General features: G+C 40.0%; 1 protein-coding gene and 1 non-coding gene across 9 annotated transcripts in view; one reads left to right on the top strand and one right to left on the bottom strand.

The window, feature by feature from the left end:
• Nucleotides 1-13,807, bottom strand: part of Cnot4 (CCR4-NOT transcription complex subunit 4) — a 106,304-nt gene extending 92,497 nt beyond the window's left edge. For 7 of the 8 annotated variants that reach the window (XM_055602017.1, XM_055602016.1, XM_055602021.1 and 4 more), the window contains exon 1: nt 13,604-13,807. The gene's annotated coding sequence lies outside the window, so the exon portion shown is untranslated. Of the gene's footprint in view, nt 1-7,827; nt 7,860-13,603 lie in introns of those variants that run through there. The other variant, XM_055602018.1, reaches the window with a different exon arrangement.
• Nucleotides 1,582-1,717, top strand: LOC129672649 (U12 minor spliceosomal RNA). Its single transcript, XR_008719532.1, has one exon. It is a non-coding gene; the product is annotated as a U12 minor spliceosomal RNA (small nuclear RNA).
• Nucleotides 13,808-27,653: the final 13,846 nt, after the last annotated feature.

The raw sequence follows: 27,653 nt of genomic DNA, 5'->3' as shown, positions 1-27,653 counted from the left end.
TAGATAGATAGATAGATAGATAGATAGATAGATAGATAGATAGATAGGCAGGCAAGCACCAGAAAACAAAATCAGTGCCTCCTCACCCATGGTGTCCGCCATGCCAAACAGTAAAAAAGATTATAACCCTGAGAGAGGGAAATGCCTGACATGCAAATGCAGTGAACTCAATGAAGTTGTCCAGAGAGCATACAGGCATGTAGCAGAAGAAAAGCAGGAAGCATGTGCAGGCCCAGCCTCAGGCACTGCAAGTCCCAAAGAACAAAAGATGGGTGGCCAGAAAACCCAGCAGCCTTGGAGGAGACAATAATCTAAGAGGCCATCATCCTTCAAGGTCTCCAACAACGGACAGCATGTCAGCCCTAGGTCTTCTTCTATATGATACAATTGAGATTCAGACAAATAACTGTCCTAGGTTAGGAAGTGAACTCTAAGTGGTAGAACAAAGATTCACACTATCTGATTCTACCCAATAGTGCACCTACCTGAAGAAACAATGAATAAAAAAAGTTCAAAGTTCTTATTGAAAACTACAGGCTAGCTGAATGCAATATTAAAAAATTTAAAAAATTAGCTCAGGGCTGGGAAGACAGCTCGAAGTTAAGAGTTCTAGATGTTCTTCCAGAGGATCCTAATTCAATTCCCATCAACTACATGGCAGTTCACAACCAGTCTCAGGAAATATGAGCCCTCCTCTGGCCTCTGTAGGCACCAGCATACACACAATACACAATACACATACGGGTGACCACCTATACTATATCATCTAAGACTGGGCACAGTGGTACAACATCTTTATTTACACCCATACTATATCATCTAAGACTGGGCATGGTGGCACACCTTTATTTACAGCACTGGGAAGGCAGAGGCAGGTGGTGCCGCCTCTGTCTGCTCAAGACTAGCCTGGTCTATATAATGAGTTCCAAGCTAGCCAGGGCTAAATAATGAGAACCTTGCTTTAAAACAAAACAAAAACAAAAATCATCTAAGTTAGTCTTTTACTGCAAATACTTAAAAACAGTATTTTCTTTAGTATTATGACAGGTTTTAAATTTTTTTCAAACATTTTGTTTTTACTTACAAGAGTGTGTATGTGTGTGTGAAAAAGAGAGAGAAAGAGGGAGGGAGAGAGAGGGAGAGAGAGAAAGAGAAAATGAATAGAGTCCAGAAGTCATCTGACACAGGCACTGGGAACCTAACAGCTCCTCTGGAAGAGCAGGAAATGCTTTTATCCACTGAGCCATCTCTCCACTGAACCATCTCTCCAGCTCCACATTGCAAATTTTTTAAATTACTTTGTTTTTCTTCTTTTGGTACAGGGTCACTCTCTATAGGTTTATAGATCAGGCTGGCTTCAAACTTGTGACAGTCCTCCTGCCTCTGCCTCCTGATGGCTGGGTTACAAGAAGCATGACCTAACACTCCTGGTTCTAGAATTCAGTAATACGTAATAAAAACCGCAGTCTAGGGCTGGGGATATAGCTCACTGGTAGAACACATGATCAGTGCATGTGAGGAATCTCCAGTATCAAAATGAAAAAAGAAAAGAACACAATAATAATCCTCAAGAGTCTCTTGCTGCCTTAAAATTATTAGTAAGGAAAACAATGATGCCTGAGTCCTCACTGCTAATGTGAGATAAGTTTTTGAACAGACAAATGCTTCCCCAAAATCAACCTGCCTATCCTGCAAAATGCCAGGGTATAGCAATCTGCCCAATACCTATATACTTAAAAATAACAGACAAGTCAAAGGCATGCAGGGATGGCTAAGAGTCCTTCCTGCTCTTTTAGAAGATCCAAGTTTGACTTTAGCATGCATGTCAGGTGTCTCAAAACCATCTATAACTCCAGCTCTAAGCTTTCCAGTGCTCCCCCCCCTCCCTGCCTGTGCAGACACCCACATATATGGCAAAAGCACACACAAATATATACAGAGAAAAAGATTCTCCTGCAAAAATTCTATTTTAAAATCCAAAATTAACACATTAAAATCCCTGGTTAAAAAATAAAAATCCCCAAAGACAAGGCAAATAGTTTGTGTTTAACAACTATGACCAGATAAATAAAAGTTAAAAAAAAAAAAAAAAAAAAAAAAGGCCAAAACAGTTCTACCAGCTAGACATGGGAGCACATGCCTACAATTCTAGCATAGTGAAGACTGAAGCAGCATGTTTAAAGCCAGCCTGGGCTATATACAGGAAGACTCTGTCACAAAAAAGCAAAACTGGAAACAATGACAAAATAGGAGCTGACACATTACAAAAATGAAGGAGTTCTAAGGATAGGGGACATGTCAAGCAGATTATAGGTTGCATATTCCTGAAATACTTGGAGAAAATGTGTTTTAGAGTTCAGATACATAAGACAGGTTCAAAACTGAGAAGAGTACACAACTATATGAAAGTCACTTATATTTCAGATATACCTTAAACTTACAGACTTGATGTCCTAAGATAAACATTTAGTTTCAGTCTGTGTGCCTTGACTATGGTCTGTAATGTGAGGGCAGGCATGGAACTCTCCACTGCAGCTATCACATTAGTATGCCAGTTCCAGATTAGGAACATTTTGGAATTTGAAGCTCAGGTTGACTAACGTGTATTTCTCAATAATGTGCTACATTACATCTTGGGTTTTTTTCATTATTAATATTACACAAATGCTATAACACTTGTAGAATTAAGGTAGATCCTAACTTTTATAACACAAGAAAAAAAAAAAGCTGGTAAAAGTGTAAATTTAAATTTCTAAGCACCTTAGGCTTCAGACAGTTTCAGCCTTGACTGTGAGAATCTTTGAGATCTACAAATTAAATATAGCATAAGAATATTTTAGATATTAAATGAAGCAAGAAATAAAAGTAAATATAATCATTATTCTTCTATCATTTACAAAGCTAAAACAAAGTGAGGGTGGTGGAGAGATGGCTCAGCGGTTAAGAGCACTGGCTAGTCTTGCAGAGGTTTGGGGTTCAATTCCCAGCACCCACACAGTAGATCACAGCCACCTGTAACTCTTGTTCCAGGGGATCTGATACTGAATTCTGACCTCTACAAAGGGATCAGGTACACACTTGCTGAACAAATTACATGCAAGACAAAACATTCACACAATAAAACAAAGATATAAAATTTAAAAATAAATAAACAAATAAATAGCACAAAATGAGATGGGCATAGTAACACACACCTTAATCCCAATACTTGGGAGATGGATGCAGGAAGATCAGGCATTCAAGGGTTATCCTCTGCTACAAAGTAATTTTTTAGGAATTGACAAAATGGCTCAGTAGGTAAAGACATTTGCTACTACACCTGATGACCTGAGTTTGACCCCTGGAATCCAAATGATAGAAGGAAAAGACTGACTCCCAAAAGCTGTTCTCTGAACCTCATTTACACCTCATGAAATGCAAATACTCAAACAAGTCCACAATAAATAAATAGTTAAAAAAATCAAAGTGATTTTCAGGCTAGCCTGAATGCATAAGATACTGTCTCCAGAAAGAAGGAAAATGCAAAGGGCTGGGGGACACAAGTTCAACAGTACAGCACTTGCTAGCACGAGCAAGATAAGGTGGAAGGCAGAGCGGGGGAGAAGCTTAAAATGTGAAAAGTTCCTTCACAAAATGAAGCATGCTGTTTAGAAATACGCAGTATTTGAAGTTAGCTTAATGAGGGTCAAGAAACTGATTAAAAGAAAACACCTTCAAGGGTCTCAGAACAGCAACAACACCTGCATGAGCATGCACACACACAGATTTTTAAGAGTCTGTGAGCACTGGCCTGTGTTCATGTATATGTGCACATGTGCATGTACATGCGGAAGCCAAAGATGGACATCAGGCATCTTCTTCAGTCACTCCCTAACTTACCCACTGAGTCACAGTTTCTCACTGAACTTGGTGCTCAGGGATTCAGAAAACTCCATGGATACTCCTTTCTCTGCCTTCTCAGAGCTGGGGTTACAGGTACCCAGCATGCTCAGCATTTGGGGGGAAAGGAGAAGGAGGATTGGTTGGTTTCAAGTATGTGTCAGAGACCCAAACTGAAGTCCTAATGCTTATACAGCAAGCACTTTACCAACTGAGCCATCTTCCCAGCCCCCAATATTACTTTTGTAAAATAAAACACATCAAAGTAAATTAAAGAATAAATTTTCATTTTTAATGTCTTAAATTTCTTAAGAAATTTTCATTTCTTAATCTTATTCTCTGTCTTGCTGACCATAAAATCCTATTCATCCTTAAGTTGAAGCCTTCAATATTTAATGGCCTTATTCATCAGAATTTTCTGCCATTCTTTCGGCCTCATCAAGCCATCATTAAACTTTAAAGCTATCCAATAATATTTCCCGAGTTTAATTATCCAAATATAAGCCATCTTGTATCTTATCTGTACCAATGAACACATAGAAGCAGATGAGACAAAAGTTCTCATTGTAAACAGTGAGCAAGCACTGTGACATACACTTGTAACCCCAATACTGCAGGAGACACAGGCAGAATGAACACACTTTGTAGCTCTACAAAGCAAGACCCTGTCTTATGGCCCCAGAGGGGGAGATTTTAATTTTTACTATCTTAATGTTTGTTTTCCTCACTATTTCCCACTGGATGAATATATAAATCACTTTAAAAAACTGAATTTAAGGTTATTTAAGTAATCATGTATCACTTCCTTTCCAAAGACCTGCTTCTATATTAGCTACATTTATACTGGCCTACAGTCCCAGCACACCAGCCTAGATAACACAAGACTCAATGGGCAGGTGAGGGAATAGCCTTGTGTTAAAAATTGCAGCTTATTATAAAAGACAAGTAGAACATTTCTTAGTCCAATGTTCTAATCTAAGCATGGTATAACTTTGGGATTTAAGAGGCTGAAGAAAAGAGACTACAGGACAGGAGGGATGGCTCTGCTGTTTACTGCCCTTGCAGAGGACCTAAACTCAGCTACAAATATCTACAGCAGGAGGCCATAAACACCTGCAACTCCAGCTCTAAGCTTTCCAGTGCTCCCCCCCTCCCTGCCTGTGCAGACACCCACATATATGGCAAAAGCACACACAAATATACACAGAGAAAAAGATGCTCCTGCAAAAATTCTATTTTAAAATCCAAAATTAACACATTAAAATCCCTGGTTAAAAAATAAAAATCCCCAAAGACAAGGCAAATAGTTTGTGTTTAACAATTATGACCAGATAAATAAAAGTTAAAAAAAAAAAAAAAGGCCAAAACAGTTCTACCAGCTAGACATGGGAACACATGCCTACAATTCTAGCATAGTGAAGACTGAAGCAGCATGTTTAAACTCCCTCTTTGAACTCCCTCATTGAACTCCCTCTTCTGTCCTCTATAGGCTCCTACAAACACTTAGCACATATACATACACACACATATACACATTAAAATAAATCTTAAAAAAATAGATTTAATTCACTGCCAAATCCTGCAGAATTTCTACCTTCATACTTTAATGTTCCTCAGAATAGCTTTTTAACTGGTCTTTAATATTTCAAACAAAACTCAGCTGTTAACCCCAAATCATTCTGCACAGTACTGAAAGAACAATTAACCTTTCTAAAAAAAAAAAAAAAAAAAAAATAGCACCATGTAACTCCTGACCCTTACCACATTTTCTTCTTTGGAAGGGGGCGGGCCTTCTTCAATGCTTCCCACATTGAATTCAACTTTAATGCTTCATAAACCAACTCTATTTTACTTATATACAATAATTTGCTACAATTCCCCAGATTAACACTTTCTTCCAGAAAAATCCAACGTCTTACATTCCCCTCCCATCATGTCAGCAAGCTCATGCTTCCACGCCACACACAGTGTGGAATATTCCTTGGAGATACTCTGAAGATACAAATAGTTCATATTCTTTATTTACGTCCTACTCTCTTCAGAAAGCCGCAGCCCACAACTCTGACGTGAAGACAAGGGACTGGAATTGATATATTATAGACATTACTTGAATACTGCTCTGGACAGTGCTGGTTATACTATTACAAAGAGTCCTTGTCAAGATAAACGCAAACTGCTGCTTTCCAGCATGTGGTCTATAATAGGCACTCAGCCATTTGAAAAGCTGACTACATGCTCCTGATTAAAATTAAAAGTACTTTATTATGTCGAAAGAGTTTAGTACAAAAGAAAACAATGTCATGACTAGGATTTGATTCAAAGTGGTTCAGGGCAAAGAGTAGCAGGAAGAAAGGTAAAGTGAGTGGGGCAGAGATGAAACCAAACTGTGCAATGATAATCTTTGCGGCTCAGTGACAAACTACAGTGCAATCCACAGTTACTTTGTATTTGCTGAATTTTTTTCACAAAGTCCAATTTTTTTAAAAAAGATTTAGGCTCGGAATATAGCTGAGTGGTAGAGTGCTTTCCCACTACATATAAGCTCTAAAGTCAAATCCCAGCTCTCTGGCCCCCATTTAAAAAAAAAAAAAAAAAAAAACTTAATAGTCTTAACTTTATTTTAAATATACACAAATCACATTATAATACCTTTTTTGTTGTTGTTTTGTTTTGTTTTGTTTTCTGTTGAGGATACTGGTGCAGGGGCAAACAAAAGATTTAGTTTAGAGCTGGGCATGGTGGTGCACACCTGTAATCCCAGCACTCTTAGAGGCAGTGGCAGGTGGATCTCTGTGAGTTCCAGGCCAGCCTGGTCTACAAAGTGAGTCCAGGACAGCCAAGGCTACACAGAGAAACCCTGTCTCAAAAAACAAAGTTTTGTTTGGTTTTTTGAAGCAAGATCTCACTATTGAAGCCAAGTCAGCTGCCAAGTACTAACATTACAGGTCTATAGTACCATGCCTAGCTACAATTACTCTCACTTGAAAGAGTATGTGCATGTGTGCGCGTGTTGATGTTGAATTCATGATCATGCTGCTTCACTCCAAAATAGATAGGATTACAGACCTGTACTACCAGGCCTAAATTGTAAATTAACTTCTTTACCCAACAAATAACTAGATTTCCACTGACAGTAAAAGAAAGGTTTCTATACCCTGCTGGATAGAAGCCATCTGTGGAAGAAGGCTCCTGTCCTGTTCCTTGTCTTCTCCTACTTCCAATGTCTATCCTGTTTGCCCTTCTGAATGAGGATTAAGCATCTTTCCTAGGATCCTCCTTCTTGTTTAGCTTCTTTAGGAGTATAGATTTTAGTATGTTTATCCTATATTATATGTCTAATATCCACTTATAAGTGCATATATACCATGTGTGTCTTTCTGTTTCTGGGTTACTTTACTCAGGATGATCTTTTCTAGTTCCCACCTTTTCCCTACAAATTTCATGATTTCCTTGTTTTTAATTGAGTAGTATTCCATTGTATAAATGTACCACACTTTCTGTATCCATTCCTCCTGTCTCTGACAAGTATTCAGTGACTGGCTCTCTGATCACCTCCCCCTGGGGGGTGCAGCCTTGCCAGCAAACAGAGGAAGATGATAACAGCCAGCCCTAATGAGACCTGATAAGCTAGGGTCAGATAAAAGGGGAGGAGGTCCTCCCCTATCAGGGGACTAGGGAAAAGGCATAGAGGGAGAAGAAGGAGCGTGGGTGGGACTGGGAAGAGACATGGGAGGGGGCTGTGGCAGGGATACAAAGTGAATAAATTGTAGTAAATAAATATATAAGTAAAATTAAATTAAATTAAAAAAAAAAAAAGGTTTCTAGAAAGGAACCTGACAAGGAACTTGCAGCATCTTTATTCTTTTCTGCAAGTTAATGAAAGTAAATTGGAAGAATATATATCATCAGAATGTAAGAAATCTCTATGAAGAACAAAATTAATCTTACCACCAAAGCAATACTGTCTCTAGTTCACATTTTTATTCAATTTTGGCATCCACAAAATGGCCCAAACAATTGCTGAAGGTTAAAAAAAAAATCAGAAAAGAGTCATAAGTAAAATATGAAAAGCAGAAATTTTTTTTTTTAAATGGAGAAAAACCTGCTACAACCAATGGTTCAATAACCTCAGTCAGCCAGTGTCAATTCAGTAAATTCACAATCTAAAGACACCTGATGCCCTAACAGGAAATGAATTAAATAGGTAATAAATTATCAAAAAATTACATCTTACCGAGAGACAGAAAAACATGCTTAAGAATCTCTGGATATTTGGCTTAGGCATGTATCTGTTACTGTTAGGGAACATTCCACCCTTGGATATGCTAGCATATAGATACCATTCAAATTCAATCACTGCTTTTTCTACATCATGATTTGCTAATTTCTTCTACAAACAGTGATACAACACCTACTATTTTTAAGTAATATTTTGTTTTGTTTGGTTTTGTTTTTTCAATTACATTGAGATTTTGAAGTTTAGCTTTGAGTTTTTCCCACCTTGATCTTTGTTTCATTTTTGAGACAGGGTCTCACTGTACAGCCCTAGCTGTCCTGGAACTTACTATGTAGACCAGGCTGACCTCAAACTTAGAGATCGCCTGCCTCTGCCTCCCAAATGGTGGACTAAAGGTATGTGTCACTATTCCTAGTATTTACCATTGTTATTTTACACTAGTTTTGCACAAGCCAATTTGATCACTTAACTTTCTAATTCCATTCCAAAACTGCCTAACTTCTTAAGAGATGAGATTTTCAGTGACCATGCCAAACAAAAAAAATTTTGAACAGATATCTAACACATATGCTGTGCAAGTAGCAAGGCTTACCATAGTAACAACACTACCTATCATTTAATGCAAGTAAAGCTTGAAACAGAAGAACCTTCCTATATAAACACCTTAAAAATGAAGAAGCCATCCTCACAAATATACTGAGACAAAGAAAAACATCTTGACTGCCTTATACTTGTGCATCTTTACTCTAGGTTTTCCTCTTCCAATAAAAAAAGTATCATGCTATTAAATTACAATAATGAAGCTGCTAAATACTAATATACGTGCTTCATAAGCACAAAGCCTGAAATGTGTTCCTTAGATGGAAAGACTAAACATTAAAGGGCCAAAAACAATGCTGAAATTGTATATAAACAACTTTTTTTTGAGGGGGGGGCAAACAAAGACACTTACCAAACTTAAAAGACCCAGGGTGGGAGAGGATGGCATATATGGCATTTTTACAAGTTTGAGAATCTGAGTTCTGTCCTCAAAACTCATTGGGCATGGTGTGTACTTGCAATTCCAGCTCTGACTAGGCAAAGACAGAAAGAATCCTGAGATTTAATGGAAAGCCAATCTAGCCTAACTGCTGAGTTTCAAACCAATGAGAGTCTCCGTCCACATTCCTAGAGTTGACACCTTTAGTTGTTCTCTGGCCTGCCCACACACAGGAACCTGTATGAACACACAAATGCACACAGACACAGAGACTCATTTTTTTTTTTTTAATTGTGAAAGAATAATGTAGAAGAACCCACAGATAACTACATTTGGGAAAGCTGGCATTTACTATACAATCTTTCAACTAAAAAAGCCTACAAAATGAGATTTAAAATGATTTGGAAATAAACTGTGTAAATACCCACAACTTGGTCAAAGAAGTAGATTATGCTATCATGATTCATGAACTCTCAACTTTTGAGAAAGTTAGCAGGTTTCCTGCAACTTTCTTTTCGAGAATGGACATCTGTAGACCTTTCTTAATAACTGAGGGAACATAAAGTTTATAAAATATTAGAATGTGTTACATGTTTTATCTGATACATGCTATTCCAGTGGGATGAAAACCATTTACAAGCTCCATTTAGATTAAAAAATCCTTTGGGATATGTATGTAGTACATTCTAGTTATACTGTTTCTAGAACAGCAAAAACCTCTATAACCTATTTCCCTAATGTTTTCGTTTCAAAATCAACTGAGTTCACTATAACTTCCTTCACAAAAAGTCAAGGCAATATTATAAGTAGCAACAGAACTACTTGAATTTTCAGGAGACTGAAGCTTTCACAAATTTAACCTAACTCACAGTCTACAAAAACAATAACACAGTTCACTCAAGAATTACTTACAGTCACTCACACACACACACACACACACACACACACACACACACAAATCTATAAAATGAAGAGCACAGCCTCATTTTAAAAGAGTAGAGAGGAAGAAAAAGAAACACTTCTAAAGCCAAACTGCTTAAATGAATTGTTTGCTTTCTCTTAAGACACAAAATTCTTTTTACAATAACACTCTCCTGAAAGCTACTGTCTAGCATGCAGGAGGTTCCACAGTCTAGCCTACTACCATACAAATAAATAAGTAAAACTCCCCTAGTGCTAAGAATTCATCCTTAGGCAATACCTTCTGTCCTTACGAAGTACTGAGTTGTCCAGTACTGGTTACATGGCCGCTCACTCCTGTAATTCCAGCCTAAGGAAGCTGAAGCAGGATGACTGTTCTATGCTTAAAGGCCAGCTTATTCTACATAGTCAGTTGCAGGACAGCCTGAGCTACAGTTAAGACCTTATTTCAGAACAACAAAAACAAAGTAATGGGTTGCACACTATCCCTATATCCATTTAGAAGAAAAGTGACACGGATCACAAAACAGCTTTATTTTTTATTTTGCTGTTTGAGTATCTCTCTTAATCCTAATCAAATTAAAAGTTTATCTATGCAACTTTCAGAAAAATTATATGGTAAGCCAACTTTAACTCATGCTTAAAAATCTTATACAAACAATCTATTCATTTGAAGACTTCAACTATTCAATTTGATAGAAAGAATTCTAAATTATCAAAGAAAGTCATCAAGTATAAAGCCACCATGTTGAAAATGCTACAAATAAAAACTACACAAAAATACTTATAAATTTTAGTTTACTTCCTCGTATCAATGTGTCCAAGAACTTTTTACATCTTCTCTAGACATCCTAAAGATCCCTAAGTAAATTCACTTTTATTTCAAAAGACTAGAAGCAAGAATTTGATGACCCCAAAGGAGAAGGAAAACTTAAGATATTAAGTAAGCAAATACCTTTATGACAGAAAAAAAAAGTATTAAAAACCATTCACTCCCTTCTACCAAACAGTCCTCTCAGAATTGCTGCTTACAATTCAGCCAAGTACAACTGCCAAGAGTACCCAGACAAAACTGTTCAGAGTGGCAAGCTTTCTACCAGCATCTACCTACTCTTTACTTGGAGTTAAAGACAAGTTATTGATAAGCTAAATGGAAAGTATTATTTCCTTTTTAACTTCAAAGTATCGATAAAGACAAGGTTTTCTACAGAAGTTGCTTCCAACTCTACAAGACTACGGATTAAAAAAAAAAAAAAAAGATTACGGATTTACTCAGTCTTGCCAAACATGGCTTAAATGGCTAAAAGGAACAAAGGAGCTTTGGCCAGAAGTTGAAGGGCACACTTACCACTTAGGACGAAGAGGCAGGCAGCTGTCTACAAGTTCAAGGCCAGCCTGATCTACACCACCACTGGTCAGAGTTACTACAGAAAGACCCTGCCTAAGACCGGCATGGGTGTGTCTTTAATTCCAGCACTCAGGGAGGCAGAGGCAGGCAGAGACAGGCAGGCAGGCAGGCAGGCAGGCGATCGATTGCTGAGTTTGAGGCCAGCTAGGTCTAACAAAGAGACAGGACAGGACAGCCAAGTTGAACCCCTTCCCTCAAAACAAAAGGGGGGGGGGAAGAAGCTTTATGAACAGCTCTTCTAACCTTAGCTTATATTTTAAAGATTTTTTTTCACAATAACTGAATATAACATCAAATATAAGAATATTCATTTTACAGGTAAAGTATGTAAAACTTAGAATTACTCAGTAATGTGCAGAAGTGACTAGAGGAACTGTATTTGTATTTATACTTAAGCTGTTATCGTTTTTCCCAATATGAGACATATTGCATCATGAGATTGTTACTGTGATTTTAAATATTTTTACATATATATAAAAAACACAATATCTTATGTTCAAAGTTGACATGTGTGTATCTGACCTACATAACCCTACTTGCTTTTCTGACAATTCTTTATTCTAATATGGTGTATTATAGCAAAGGTTCTGACTTCTAGTTATACAAACTAGTACATTTCAATTCTGCTTTTACTAAACAGAGGCCCTGAACCAGCCCTTGCTTTTGGGTTTCTAATTCTTACTACAAGTAATAACAACCTAAGTACCCTTGAAAGCATGCATATGTACAGCTCTGTGACTTCTTTTCTCAGCCCCCTTCTTTTCTATGAAAAAAAAAAAAAAAAGGAATTTAAGTTTACCCCAGAATATAAACTTCTCTTCTGCATGCATGTGTTTAACTTATTCTGATAATTCCTATCCTAGAAATGTCAAAAGAGAGAACTTCCCAGATCAAAAGAGGAAAGAAAAAAAAAAGTCAATTTTACAGTAGCCAACAGGAAATCTCCACCCAAATCACAAGTATTATCAATTAACATAAATATCAATATAATGGAGCCAATAATCGATATAAAAGGAATCTGTAACCCACATATAATCAAAATGCCATTTGTATTTGCATGTGGTGTTCACGGATGAATTCTGTGTGTGTGTGCCAGATTCATCTTGTTTTGAAATGCTAAGCTGATCTTTATGGGTATAATCAGAAACAACATCAAGTGTCCTGAGGAAAGGGAATTCAGGAGAATGCTGAGGAGCATGCAGAAGGTCGAAAATGAAAAAGATGGGTAAAATGCCAGGGTCCAACAGATCGACTGAGCAACAAAAAGATCATGAAATGCAAACTATTCCTTTCCTGAGTAGCCTGAAGAGATCTTTTCTCTTAACGTTAATAGTATCCTACCTCACTTCATTCACTTCCCAACTTCCTTCACTTTTCAAGGTACAACACGGGGCATCTCCCCTTTTCTGGAAGTGTGTGCTGAAAGAATCTGCATAGGAAAGCGGGGAGGAACCGACAATTCTCAAGAAGGTTGAGAAACAGGTGGGTTACACGGAGCAACGGGGCAGCAACATGATTTAGATACTCACGGGGTGGCTTTAAGATGACAGATGTGGTTAAAGGAGACTGCACGTCGGATTCAGCTCGGGTCTGGCAGACAGACTGGGGACTGATTGCAAGCACTAGAGGGGCAGAGGCTAGATCCTGAGCGGCATTAGTGGAGGGGGGTGCAAACAAACAAACAAACAAACAAAAAGCAAAAACCCAAGCACCAAGCAGGACAGATGGGCAATGAGCAGCAGCACCCGTTAGAGTGGAAGTGATGGCTCTGGCTTGGGAGACCGTGGCCAGTAGGAAAGGACGTCAGAGGGGAAAGGGGGCTGGGGAAACAAGAAGGACCGAGTCCCAAGGAGACTGTTGCCAGAAAAAATGCGGGGGAAAGCTGGGGATGGGAAGCCCTCTTGGGTTCCCAATTGGAGAAATTTCTTGGAGGAGAGCTGGCGCTCGCCGCCGCGCTACCTCCAGCCCGGCTGCCTTTTCCTGGTGGTAACTGCTGTGGCGTAGAGGGGAGAGGGAGGAAGAGGAGGAGGAGGCAGTCGGAGGAGGAGGAGGAGGGTGAAGACGAGGCGGGGGGTGGGGAAAAAGGGGGGTGCGGCCTGCACAGTCCCAGCGAAGCCTCCGCTCTCTCGTAGCCGGTAAGACCCGGGTTTCCCCTAAGCCCAGCCCCGCAGACACTCACCCGCCTGCCTTGCCTCGCTTTTCTCTTAGCCGACTCCACGCGCTGCCGAGTCCTCACAGGAGACCAATGAACGAGAGTCGGCGAAAAAACTCTTCAGAACCGGGCCTGACTGCTTCAGCGAGTCCGACCTTTACGGCTGAGAGAGACTCTCAGCTTTCGGTGGGTTCCACAGCTAGACGGGCCACCATCTTACATTAGGGTAAGACTCCTCCAGCCTCCGGTGCGCAGGCGCATGCCGATCCGGCTGGGAAGGGCGGGGGAGGGGCGGGACGAGCGGCAGGCGGCCGAGTGGGAGGTTGCGGCGGACTGGTCCGCTGCACTCTGGGAGTTGTAGTCCTCGGATAGTAACCGCCCCGGGGCAGGCCGGGAATTGAAGTCATCACTAGAGAGGGCGCTCGGGAGCTCGTACCTCACGTGGCCACTGGAGCGCCTGCTTTCTTCTTGTTTTGCTTCCTCCTTTGGCCGCGTGTGTGGCTACAGTGTCATGTGGTCAGCGGTTTTCATTAATGTTTGCTGAACTGTAGGAATCCAAAGCTCTAAGAAACTTAACTGATTTTCAGGGAGCGAGCACATGTCTTCTCTGCTCCGACCTCCATAGATGTATCTACCGGGGAGTTACGGAAGTAGAATCAGGTTGAGGATTGCGGGATTTGGTCTAGAGTGGGAATTTGATACTGTTTGGGAACGTGAGCGTTAATTCGTTTCCCGGTCTTTGCGCGTCCTGACACCAGCACGATTGTTCTCATCCTTACGGTAAAATTGCCAGCGAAGAAATACCTGAATTGCCAGGTGCACATTTCTCAGGAGAACTCGTGCTACTTACTGCTCATGTGAACAGCATGCGGACTTCACTGCGAACTATTGTTGGCTGCGATCCAGCATGCATAAATGTGTCGTAAGGTTCTCAGCCTGCACAAATAAACATGTCCCGAAGGACGTAATGCAACCGCAGCCGGTTCGAGCACCAAGAAATCCTAAATAGCAAAATCAATCCATTTACTGGACTTCCCAGGTTGCCTACTAGAACTCTGGTGTAAGTGGCGCTCCCAGAGCGGTCCATTCTGCTTATTGCCTGTATTCACCTAGTCGTACAAATAGTGAGCTCCTCCTTGATACCCAGTTCTGTGCCATAGGCTGAGAACATACGACAGAGGGCAAAACACAGATCTGTCCCCATTCTACTGTGTGTGCACGTGTTGGGGTTTGGAGAAGGAAACAAGTTTTCAAATCCATGATGAAAATAAGCCTTTAATCCCAGCACTCTGGAGGCAGAAGTAGGTGGATCTCTGTGAGTTCCAGGCTACCCTGGTCTACAAAACAAGTCCAGGACAGCCAGGGCTACACAGAGAAACCCTTCTCAGAAAGATAAAAATAAAATATATGGGATGGGACTGGGTGTAGCACAGTGGTGGATCGCTTGTCTGGAACATTTGAGGCCTGAAAGCAAAAGGCTGAGGGGAGGATTTAAAACAGAAAAGGGAAACATACGGAAAGATGAGAAACCCTCATTTTTTAAATTATTTTTCTCTCCTTCTGTTTTCACTCAAGCTGAGCCGATTTTAGTAAAGAATTAGTTTGTGATAATTCATACTTACCTCAATTTGAAGTTACAAAAATCATAAAACAGTTACCTGAAAAGAAGCTTGAATATCATTTTCATTCATCTTTAGGTAATTAAATGCCTAAATATTTCCATAGAGGTGGCTTGAATATTTTAAAAATCTGATCATATATATAATTTTATAATTTTATACTGGGTAAGCAAAGTAGTGAAGTGAACAAATAAGTTTTTTTTTTTTAATTTTAAATGATATCTCCTTATGTAACTCAGACTGGCCTTGAACTTGGCATTCTCCTGCATCAGCCTCCCTAATACTTGAGTTGCAGGCATGTGCTGCCATGCCCAGCCACATTTTTTCCATTTTTGAAGACTAAAGTCAGTAAGAACTGTTCACAGTAAGGACATTTCTTAGGAATTAGCTGCCTGTGCAAGTCTTGGGTGACTTCCTTGGAAGGAAGGGTCCAGGGTTTGGGTGATGTAGCTCACACTTTTAATCCCTGCACTCAGAGGCTGATGGCTCTCTGTGAATTCTGTAAGTTCAAGGTCTTATAGCAAGTTCCAAGCCAGGCAGAATTACATAGGAATCGAAATCTTGGACTCAAAGTAAAAAAGTTAAAGCCTAGGGCCATAGCTAAGTGGTGCAAAGCCCTGAGCTCAATCGTCAGAGCTAAAAATAAACAGTTACAAGGTGATGTACAGTAAAAGCATCTGTATTTTTATAAACATGATTGTTTTAAAAAATGTAATACATTCATCATTTGCTACCACTTAGAACAAAATCCTCATGTATGTGAAAGCTATACATACTAACTGACATGGATGTGGTTTTGTCCATCTGGTGACAACACCCATTTATTCTTATTTACACCATTAGATGCCTAATGTATTGATTATTTGTTAGAACTAAAAACACAAACAACTTTGTGTTCCTTGTTTTGTGTGAAACAAGTTAGACCTTGGATAATTAGATGTAAATTATATTCAGATAATCATAAACAAGTGTTTCACCTGTGGTGGGACATTTAAAAGTCACAAGGGACATGAAATTATGAAGGACAGTTCCCCCATTTTTGCAGGAGGGATAGCACACCAGGCTCTTGGACAATGAGGGCCAGCAGTACTGCCCAGAGTACCCAGCACTAGGAAGCAGTCTCCCTTTTTTGTTGCTGTTTTGTTTTTTGAGACAGTTTATCTGTGTAGACCAGACTAGCCTTGAACTCAGAGATTTTGCTGCCTCTGCCTCCCAAGTTTTGGGACTAAAGGTGTGCACCACCACTAGCAGGCACAATATCATTTCTATTCCTTCGTTGATAGAGACTAACAGAAAGTGACAATTGAACTACTAACTAGTAAGAGTCACTATTCTTTCAGGCCAGTTCTTTTACTACATTAATAACCAAAATTTACATATTAATATTTATGTATAACATTGTTTCCTGTACACTTCTCAATGTAACAATTCTTTAAAATGCAGGAAAAAATGTTTCTTTTTGTTTGGTTTTTCAAGACAGGGATTCTGTCCTGGACTGGCTTTATAGACCAGGCTGGCCTATGACTCCACCAGCCACTGTCTCTCAAGTGTGCCACCACACCCAGCTCAGAAATATTTTTTAACTTATTTTTATATTTTATTATTTCTACCTATGTCTGTGTGTGTAGTTCTGGGTATGAGTATGTGCATGTGACTGCCACTGCCTGAGGAGGCCTGAGCTGGCAGATGACCCTGGGCTGGAATGACAATTGGCTGTGATCAGCCCAATGTAAGTGCTTGCAATGAACCTGGGTCTTCGGAAGAATGGTTTATGCCCTTAGCTACTGAGCCAATTCTTCAACCCCAGGAAAACATTTCTATAAAATCACAGAAAAAAATCACAGGATTCATCCACATCAAATATGTAATGTGTAGTTAGTTATTCCAGAGGATTGTGATTGAAAGGGGAAGGAGGGGAGAACTTAACTTTCTTCATAAATTGCTGCATTGATTTATGGCTGTGTATATGAATCACTTTTATACATTTTCAAAAATAGATCACTGTTGTATTGAGAATGGACTGGAGAAAGACAAGAATGAAATTGGAACAATTTCAGTCATCAAAATAGTTACTCTGATCATAAGGGACAGCAAGTACATAAAAAGGTAATAAATACATTCTTTGATGTTGAATTAGCAGGACTGGGTTATAAAGTAAAAGTGAAGGAGTTCTTACAGGCCTTGTAGATGGGGGCTCCTTTGGTTGAAGAAGACAATAGAAATAGCATGTATGAAATATAGGAGGCCAACTTCATGGGAAAATCAGGACTTCAGAAGAATAGTAACTGCCCAATGAACCTGTTAAACTTGTTGTTTTTTTAAACTTTGTGTGTGTGCATGCTCATAATTGCTGGTTTTGCAGTTTTGTAAATTACTCATATGTATATTTTAAATAAATCAAAATTTAATTTAGGATATAGTTTCAGATATGAACCTTACTTCATGCAAAGACGTGATTGCACTAGAGTTGGACTGTGGGAGCAGTAATCACTTGGCATTCATGAGGTGCTATATTTGATTTCTAGTCCTGAAAGGAAAATGAGATTGCTTCAGTATTAATAAATACTACTGTCACATTATTTGTGGGTGTTTATTTTTTCCAAACCCTGCTAACTGTGGGTTTTATTGTTATTTGTCTTAATCATTTAGTGTGTATTTCAGTGTTGAAGGTTGGTTAAAGATGTTGATATGCAAAGTTATCTTAGGATTTGAAAGCAGAGAGAGAGAACAAGTAAAATAACTGGAAAATTATTAGCTTTTTGTCAAAGTATTAGGAAGACAAAAATAAAGTGTAGTTTCTTTTTGTTTTGTTTTGTTTTCAAGACAGCATTTCTCTGTGTAGCTTTGTAGACCAGGCTGGCCTTGAACTCACAGAGATCTGCCCACCTCTATCTCCCTGAGTGCTGGGATTACACTCACCACTGCGCCCAGCTTAAAAGTACAGTTTCAAAGCTCCTGGGCTGGGTTATGTTAAACAGTAGAGCTTCTCTAAAGAGATGACTTAATTTAAAGCATTAGAGACACTGCTCCCTTTTTTGTTTTAAACGACTCATGCCAAGACCTTAATGCCAAGATATCCTTAGCCTATTCCAGAGATGGAAAGTCAACCAACCAAGTCGGTGCAAAGGCAAACAGGAAGGAAGTCAGAAAAGATTCAGACTTGGATGAAGTCTAGATTTATTTCCAAGGGCATAGGGGACTATTGAACAATAAAGTACAGGAGTGACATGACTGCATTTATCTTACCAAAATACTGCTGGTTTTGCTAGGGGAGGGGTAGGAAGGCAGAGGTAGAGGCAGGTGGATCTTTGTGAATTCAAGGCCAGCATAGTCTATAAAGAGTGCCAGGACTACATTGTGAGGCCTTGTCTCAAAAAAAAAAAAAACTTACACACACACACAAACACACACCATGTGGAGGATGGGTCTGAAATGCTTGGCAACTGTAGGAGCAGAGAGACTAGTTAGGAAGCTATTGCAGAAGTGCAACATGGTGCCATGGTGTAGTTTGATCCAGGGGAGGACTAGGGTAGGACTAAGTGGGACCTGGAGAAGTGACACATTTGTTCTGGGTACAGAATTTAGGTGATAACCAAAAAGATCTCAGTTGTCATGGTAAGTGAGATTGTAGGGAAACACGTTATTAATGGTGTATGTGTGTGCACAAACAGGTGTGGCTATTGAGATTGGCGGAGAACTTCATCCTCTTCTTCTGCTGTGGGCTCCAGGGATCAAACCCTGCTCATCAATCTTGAGCAGCAAGCACTTTTGCCCACTAAACCATCTCACCTACCCTGAAAAACATTTTTTTTAATTATTTAATGGGGTTGGAGAGATGGCCCCACTGATTGAGAGCACTAGTTGCTCTTACAGAGGACCTAGGTTTGGCTCCCAGCACCCATAGAGTCCTCACAACTATTAGCTACAGTTCCAAGACACCTGACACTCTCTTTTGACCTCTGCAGGTGCCAGTTATGTGCGTGATGCACATATATACATATTGGGGGAAAAAAACCTAAATTTTGTTTAAAATTTACTAACTGGAGTGTGGTGGTACAGGCCTTAAGGCAGGCAGATCTCTGTGAGTTTGAGGCCAATGTAATATACATAGGGAAAGTTCCAAGTGAGCCAGAGCTACACAGTGAGATCCTATCTGAATATAAATAATATTTTATCTTATTTGTGCATATGTGTGTGCATCTAGGTGCCTGTGGATGCCAAAAGAAGGTTTCAGATTTCCTGGAGCTAGAGTTATAGGCAATTGTGAGTCTCCTCACTTGAACCCTGAGAACTGAACACTGGTCCTTTGCTAGAGCATTAAGCCCTGAATTCAGTTCCCATCACTCCATAAAAAGAACAAGATGGCCCCAACACTTGGGAGGTGGGGGCAAGATAATCAGAAGCTCAAGGATGTTCTAAACTATACTGGGAGCTTAAGGTGAACATAAGAGCATTTTACAAATAAGTAAATAAACCGGGCACAATGGCACACGTCTGTAATCCCAGCATGCAGGGAGTCAGAGGCAGGCAGATCTCTGTGAGTTTGAGGCCAACCTGGTCTACAAAGAGAGTCCAGGTTAGTCAAGACTACATAGAAAAAAAATCCTGTTTCGAAAAAGAAAACAAACAAACAAAAAGAAAAACAAATAAGGAGTTGGGCACAGTGGCTACACTTGTAATCCCAATAAACTACAACATCACAGATAAGAATGAATTTCAATCTGGGCATGGTAGTATACACCTATAATCCCAGCATTTGGAAGACAGGAGCTCAGGTTATCCTAAACTACAGAGTCAATTCAAAGTCAACCTGAATTCTATGACACTCTGTATTAAAACAAACAAACAAAAACAAAAAAACAAGAAACAGCCAGTCATATTGACACAAGCCTGTAATCCCAGCACTAGAGAGACAAATGCAGGCAGATCTCTGAGTTTGAGTCCAGCCTTGTTTACAGTGAGTTCCGAGGCAGTCAGAGATACTCAGTGGAACCCTATCTTGAGACAGGAAGAAGATTTTTATGTATATATTTATATATATATTAATAACATATATATGTTTATTTGAGGAGGAGGCATGTGCACGTGAGTGTAGGTTCCCCCAGAGGCTAAAGGTGTGGGAGCCCCTGGAACTGTGGTTACAGGCATTGTGAGTGACCCATGTGGATGCTGGGGAACTGAACTCATCCTCTAGAAAAGCAGGGTTTAGTCTTAACCAGCAGCCATCTTGCCAGGCTCTTGCCAGCTATTTTTTACCAGCCATTCAAGAAATACATAACCCTTTTCTTATTCAACTTCTCTCTTCATTACAGAGCTTACTGTAGTATAATTTACTGCATCAATAGATTGAAGGGGAAAATACATGTACTTCTAATAGAAATAGAAAAGGCTTTCAGTACAAGTCAATTCTTTTTTTTTTTTTTTTTTTTTTAAGATTTACTTATTTACTATGTATACAATGTTCTATCTGCATGTACACCTGCATGCCAGAAGAAGGCACCAGATCTCATTACAGATGGTTGTGAGCCACCTTGTGGTTGCTGGAAATTGAACTCAGGACCTTGGAAGAATAACCAGTGCTCTTAACCTATGAGCCATCTCTCCAGCCCACAAGTCAATTCTTAAAATATGATTTTTTTTTTTTTACAGAGTTGGAATAAAAAGACTTTAGTGAATTTCATTAGTCTTTGCTATTACCATAGACACTATTCAGCATCATAGTGGAGGGCCTCCTGGAAGTAAAAAGACATTTTTAAACTGAGATATGGCGGGACACAGTGGTATGTAACCGCAGTGCTTGAGAGTCATTAGAAGGATCAGTAGCTCAAGGTTATTGGTCAGTGTGTAGCAAGTTCAAGACCAGCTTGAGCTAAATGAGATCCTGTCTTAAAAGAGAGAAACAGGAAGAAAGAAGGCTGGCTCAATAGAAAAAAAAATTTAAAAGGCAAAATTGGGTGAGTAGGGGCAGGGGCATGGATCTGGGATGAACTGGTGAAGGGATTGAATATGGCCAAAACTCATGTCTACAAAATTCTTAACTAATAATTTAAAGGAAAAAAAGAATACATTTTTAAAGCCCATAGATTTAAGGAAGAGGTTTGGATACAGTATCAATATGCAAAGAATCAGAGTAACATTACAACTTGGTTTTTTAAGATTTACCTAGCATGTTCAGTCCCAACACTGAAAACAAGAGAACTAGTATAACTCATCAGGTGTGGTGGTGTATGACTGTAATCCCAGTACTTGAGAAGTAGAGGCAGGAGATCAGAAGTTTGCAGTCCTCTTCAGCCACATATTGGATCTGAAGCCAGCCCTGAGCTACCTGAGACCACCTTAAAAACAAACAAACAAATAAAACAGTAGTAATGATATAATGTTTTCCTAGCATAGATGAGGCCCTGGATTATCCAATGCCATAAAAACAAACAAAAAGTCCATAAATCAATAGCATCCCTGTACTTCAGTGATCCTGCTGTGATACATTGATACATACACTGTGAAGAGTGCAGAGGGGTGGAGTTTAGTTCTTGCTTAACATGCACAAACTAGGGTTCAGTCTCCTGTGTCACACAAAAAAAGGATACATATGACAAGATAGTACAATTTGTTAAATCCTGATGATAGATTTTTCATGTAAGTCCTTACTTTGTAGCCCAGGCTGGTTTTAAACTTGCCTTCCTCCTGTCTCAGCCTCCTAATGCTAGGATTAAATCCCACGCTACTAATAGGTTTCACTAATAGGTCTTAATGAATTTACTGCAGTTTCAGGCCTTCAGAAATCAAACTGCTAAGTTGATACTGACCATTCTTCTCCCTTAACATGCACAAAAGGGAGACCCCCCCCCACCAATGCTGCATAGTATAAATGTAAAAAAGATTTAGTGGGGGTCAGGGCATGGTGGCTCAAGTCTATAATCTCAGTAGTCAGAAGATTAAGGAAGAAGGCCCACTGACCAAGCTGGCGGGCTATGTAGTGCGTTCCAGGCCAGCCTGGCTTACAAAGTCATACCCTTCCTCCTCCTTGGAGAGAGGGAGGGGGAGAGAGAGAGATTCAGCATGGAGAAGTAAAAGCACAGGCATAGACGAGGTGTTATTCTTCATTGCTCCATTGCTCTGCAGGTGCACATGACTGAGTCTATAGTAAATGTCAGAGGACAGACACAGTGTATACTAGGGAGGTGCCCCTACCATGGAGCCATGCACTCCTGCTCTCTTACTGAACTGTTTTAGCTATATGTAACAAATGGGAATTATGTAACAGTGAGACCTTTCTGGTTAAAAAAAAAAAAATGACTCTTAGAAAAGAGAAGCCTCTGGAACTTACCCAGAGCATAGACTTTAAATTTTTTTTTTTCTATTGAGCCTTTCTATTGAAAGGCTACTTGTGTGGTTAGCCACAAAAGTACTGTATAACAAACTATCCAACCCTGTGCATTGGCTTACAATAGTCACTTCTTCTCTGCTATGCAACTATTGGTTTTTGGGGCCAGGAATCAGTAGATCTAAGCTGGGTTCACCTGGGTTGTTATGCTTCACGCTGCTGTAAACATCCTGGAAGGAATGAAGATACTATATTTTAATACAAGAGGGTGTTAAATGTATGTGTGTGCACCTATTGTGAACAAATCCTCTGGAAGAGCAGCCTGTGTTCTTAACCCCTGAGACGTGAGGCAGGCAAGCTGAGTAACTGGGGAAGCTAACCTAAAGCAAGAGTGAGGTCATCGTGTGTCTAAACCTGATTATCTCATCTTGAGACCGGCAGGGGTAAGGACTGCTCCCTCCCTCTTCTGGGCCTGCATTACCTGGTGCACATAGCCTGTGACCTCCATCTCTGTCACCCTTGAGGTAGTCATGTAGCCTGGTGGCCAGGTTTCAGGTTAAAACTTCATTTCCTTATAAGGACATGTCCAGCTAGCACCTGAAATTCCTCTTCCTGCAAATGAAACATTCCCAACATCTCAGCCACAGCAAATGATTTACTCACCCCGAAAACCCCTATTCACTTCCCCAACGTTTATATAGCCCGTATTCACCTGTGTTTATTAACAGAGCTGTTTCACTGAAAACCTTCTAGGACAAGGCTACTTCTCCCACACTCACGGCTGACCAAGATCCTGCTAACCCACCCACCAGGCTAAGCGTCATTCCTTCCAGTCCTACCAGTATGCAATGGTGCCTAGATACCCCAAGGGCAGAAGCAGACCCAGGCCAGCAATGAACTGCCTCTACAACCCCAGGGATAGGAATATTCCAAAGGGACACCTCTGTGCTTCCTTTTAATTACAGGACTATTGTGGACTATAGAGTCCTAGTGGACTCTACAAAATTGGAATTTTCCCAGGAGTTTCATACTGAGAGAGAGAAAAGGATGGATCCCTACTATCGGATTTTTTTCCTGGGGGAAAAAAATCACACCATACCAGCACCTACCAGTTTACAGTGAATCTGGAATGAAAATATAATGGTTATGACTAGGACCGCTTAGTTTTCTGTTGCATTTACCTTCTACTTAAACCTAAGTCTCACATTAGGACCTGGAAGATGGACTGGACCTCTTTGTCCTTCCTCATGTGGCCACACTGAATAAATCTTTTTCTGCTTTTCACTATTATGTGTTATTTTGGCTTGTTGGTTTGGTTTGGTTTCATTTATTATTGTCGTTTTGTTTGGTTTTGTATTTTGAGACAGGATCTTTCTATTATGTAGCTCTGGTTGTCCTGAAACTCACTCTGTCTATACAAAACTGGCCTGGAACACATGGAGCTCTACCTGCCTGCCACCACTACCCTAAGTCCACTGTTGTGTTTTCGATTGGTTGTTGAGGAAGGGTGTCCAAACTTAGGTGGTTAGGGTTGGTTGTCTGGGCCCATGCTGGGCTTAGCCATCTGGCTTGTCTTTGTATTTGTGAAGAGGCTGAATGTTTCTGAGGGCAGAAGCACAGGAGACTGAGCCCAGATATGCAAGCACAAGCCAAGCCTGTCCTTGAATCACATTTAGTGACAGTTCAGTAATCAAAGCATGTCTTGTGGACAAGTTCAACATCAGAATTGCTCTCGAGTAGAGTCTTCACGTGGGAGCCAGACAGGTGACCATTTGCTGAAGAATTATTTATCACAATAATGAGGGAAAAGAGTAAATATCAAGAGCTATACACATGTGTCTCTGTGCAATCCACTTTCCCTTTGTTGGGGGCTTTGTCCTTTCATTACAAACAACTAAAAGGAAGTTGGATGAATACTATAAGCATTTACTAAAAATTATAAAAGAGAAAAATACAGTAGGCTTTGAGCTGAGAAATGGAGCCTAAAGAGGTGACTTGAATCCTTTTCTCTCCAAGGAGCATTTGATCTCTCATAAAAGCCATCAGAGAGACAGCTTGCCTTTGGCCAGAGGCCAAAGGTAAAAGAGCCCTGACTGCCAAAGCAAAAAGTTCCCTTCTTTCTGTATGTGCTAAAAGATCACAGCTTTTGCTGTGGGGTCATTTGCTAATCAAAAAGAAGCAGCTGAAAAATAGAGTGGCTTTAAAGATACCTGAACCTCATGCAACAGACACTGACTTAACACATGACGGAGCTGGGGAGTTTCTGACCTTCACTGGGAAATTAAAAGGTGCCACTTTTAAAAGTAGGGGAATCGATTCAATTCCAGGGGTCAACTAGGCAATCCCAACACCATCTAACTGATAGAAGGTGTCTTAGTAACTTTGTTTTTTCAAGACAGGTTTCTCTGTGTAGCCCTGGCTGCCCTAGAATTCATTCTATAGACCAGGATGGTCTCAAACTCTGAGATCTGCCTCTGCCTCCTGAGTGCTGGGATTAAAGGAATGTGCCACCATCTGCCTCAGGTTCTCTCTCTCTCTCTGAGAGATAGATTCTTTGAAAAGCCCTGGCTGTCCTGAAACTCCCACTGTAGACCAGGCTGGCATCAAATTCAGAGATCCTCCTGATTTGGGATGTGCACCACCCCAGCCAGCTTCTTAGTAACTTCTGTCGCTGTGATAAGACACCATGACCAAGGCAACTTAGAAAAGACAGAGTGTACTTGGGGCTTACTGATTCAGAAGGTTAGAGTCATGACAGTCATGGTGGAGAGCAGGGCAGTAGGCAGGCATGATTCTGGAGCAGTAGCTGAACACTTACATCTTGATCTATAAGCACTAGGCAGAGCGCTAACTGGGAACAGCATATCTTTTGAAACCTCAAAGTTCACCCCCAGTGACACACCTCCAATAGAGCTGTATCTCCTAATCCTTCCAAACATTTCCAGTAAAGGGGAACCAAGTGTTCAATTACATGAGCCAATGGGGGCCATTTTTTGTTCAAACCGCCACAGGTGGAAACACAATTTTTCTGGAGGAATCTTATTACCTACCTGCTAAATTATACCCAAGTAAATTTTAAAACAAAATATTCTAGAAATAATAAATAGTGAAAACATGAAATTAAGACCCAAAAGGAAAATCAACAAAACAGAAATAGACTAGAAAAAAAACTTAGACACAATTATCAGACATGTTTCCTTTTTTCATATGGAAAAAAGGTTACCCTTGAACATTTGTTCATGAAATTAGAACTTTTTTTTTTTTGAGACAGTATCTCATAACATATACCAGGCTAGCCTTGAAGTCACAAGAGATCTACCTGCCTCTATCTCCCAAGTACCCAAGTTTAAAAGCATGCATCATAATGCCTGGCATTATGACATCACAAAAAATAAACAAATATTTTTAAGTGTCATCACATAGGGAAGAGGAGCTAGCTTGGCAGTTAAGAGCACTTGCTGTTTTTGCAGAGGACAGTAGTTTCACTCCTAGCATCTATGTCAAGTGGCTCACAACCAGTACCAGAGTGTCCAACTCACCCTTTTAGCCTTTGTGAGTCCCCACATGCCTGGGTGCATATACACACAGAGGCATATATAGACACAAATAAAACAAAACATTTTTAAAGTAACATCTCTGAGTTGAAGAATATCCAGCTGGAATGGTGTTACGATTTATTTTTTTATTCACGTGTATGTGTCTGATCTGCATCAGTTTGGGTTCTCCTTATACATGCAGGAGGCCACACAGAGCCCAGCAGATGGTGTTAGAATCCTGAGAACTGGATTTGCATATAGTTGTGAGCCTTCCTGAAGGTGCTGAGAACCAAATCCCAGTCCTTTGTGAGAGCAGTGGGTATTCTTAACTGTTAAGTATTCTTAACTGTTGAGCCAACTTTCCAACCATGACTGGAAAATTTTAAACTGATATAGTCACCAAAAAATGAGAATTTAGTATATGGGGTTTATAGATTAGGTATTGCTGAAAGAAATTATTGGACTAGAAAGTAGATGATTGATCTATACTGAGACTCATAGAAACAAAATGAAGTAAAGTACAAATCAGGATAAGAGATACACAGAATTAGGTGCCTTGGTCTGATATAATTGGTATAACTATAGGAGAAGAGACAAGGCGGGATCGAGTCAATATTTGAATATTATGGTTGGGAACATCACAGACTGAATGAAGGATCCTGACTTTTACTGATTCAAGATGCCTAATAAGCTTCCCAAAAAGGTAAGAGAGAAATAAATAAGCCGCGTGTGTTTATTCTGGGGCAAATGTTATGACAGCATGTATGGAGTCCATCTTTTTAATCCAGTGTGATGATCACTATATTTGAAAATTGGACTGTTCCGTCACATTTCGTATACTCATACATACACGTCTAGTATAGCTTTAGCACATTTTAATGTATCATGGCTTCCCTTTAAGACTGCACTACTTCACCACAATATAAGACGTCCTGGGGTCTAGAGTGATGGCTTAGCATTGAAGAATACTTGCATTCTTCTCGAGGACTTGTGCTTTGAGGTTCACAACCGTCTGTAATTGCAGTTCCAGTGGTATCCACTTTCAAAAACACGCTCATAATTTTTCAAATATCTGCTTGCCTCTTTGTTTGTTTGTTTGGGATTTTTTGTTTTTTCAAGACAGGGTTTTTCTGTGTAGACCAGGCTGTCCTCAAACAAAGAGATTCATCTGGTTCTGCCTCCCCAGTGCTGGGATTAAAGGCATGCAACACTACTGTCCACTAAGTCTATATCCGATTTACAGGCATCAGGGTCTGGGTTTAATCCCTAGTACTACAACAACATGATTTTTAAAAATTTCTGTACCATCCTTTGTGCTCTTTTGTCATGCATTTTTAAAAATTTAATTTTATTTATATATGTTTATTTACTTATTACAATTTATTCACTTTGTATTCCTGCTGCAGGTCCCTCCCTTGTCTCCTCCCAGTCCCCCCTACCCTCTCTCTTCTTCCGCTATGCCCTTTCCCTAGTCCCCTGATAGAAGAGGACCTCCTCCCTTTCTTATCTGACCCTAGCCTATCAGGACTGGCTGCCTCATCTTCCTCTGTGGCCTGGCAAGGCTGCATACCCCCAGGGGAGGTGATCAAAGAACAGGC

Source organism: Psammomys obesus, unplaced genomic scaffold (genome assembly GCF_907164565.1).
Source record: "Psammomys obesus unplaced genomic scaffold, mPsaObe1.curated_primary_1811, whole genome shotgun sequence".
NCBI classification, from domain to species: Eukaryota; Metazoa; Chordata; class Mammalia; order Rodentia; family Muridae; genus Psammomys; species Psammomys obesus.
The sequence above is the reverse complement of the archived record's forward strand: the minus strand, read 5'-3'. Positions and strand labels throughout refer to the sequence as shown.